The sequence below is a fragment of the Myxine glutinosa genome, chromosome 5 (assembly GCF_964187855.1).
Source record: "Myxine glutinosa chromosome 5, kmMyxGlut1.1, whole genome shotgun sequence".
NCBI classification, from domain to species: Eukaryota; Metazoa; Chordata; class Myxini; order Myxiniformes; family Myxinidae; genus Myxine; species Myxine glutinosa.
In genome coordinates this window covers 135,894,642-135,895,171 of record NC_136265.1, presented here as the reverse complement: position 1 = coordinate 135,895,171, position 530 = coordinate 135,894,642, and positions in this window count along the sequence as shown.

Sequence of the window (530 nt, the reverse complement as noted above, 5' to 3'; positions counted from 1 at the left end):
CAAGATTATCACAGAGACGTGCAGCTTCCAGCATTACGAGATATGATCGAGACCTAACTTTTGAGACCAGTCCCAGCCTTCTAGGCCCGTGGTTGGTTCAGACGACCCGACAAAAGACGTGTTGGATTTTATCGCGAGCAGATTCGAGCGCCGACGTGCCGGCGAACAAAACCAGTCATATCTTTTTAACGCGTGGTTCGATTTTTACAAAATAAACTTTTTCTTGAAGGGCTGAACCGTGCGCTCACAACGATACCGAGTTTGACCCTGGGAGAGCCGTTCTGCGCCGGCAAAGGCGCCTTGTTTTCCGTGATGACCATGTCGTGCTGCATAGATTACCATAAATTATAATATATTACCGGCGGCGCGTTCCGTGACGTCACGGCTCACTTAATTGCAATTATCTCTGGGATTCCTTGGCCGAATCGTACAACTTCTATATATATAAAGCAGTAAAGTATGTTTGTTTGCCCTCTTATAACTCGAGAACTACTCATCGCAGAGAAAAACCAAAGGCATATTCGGAATCA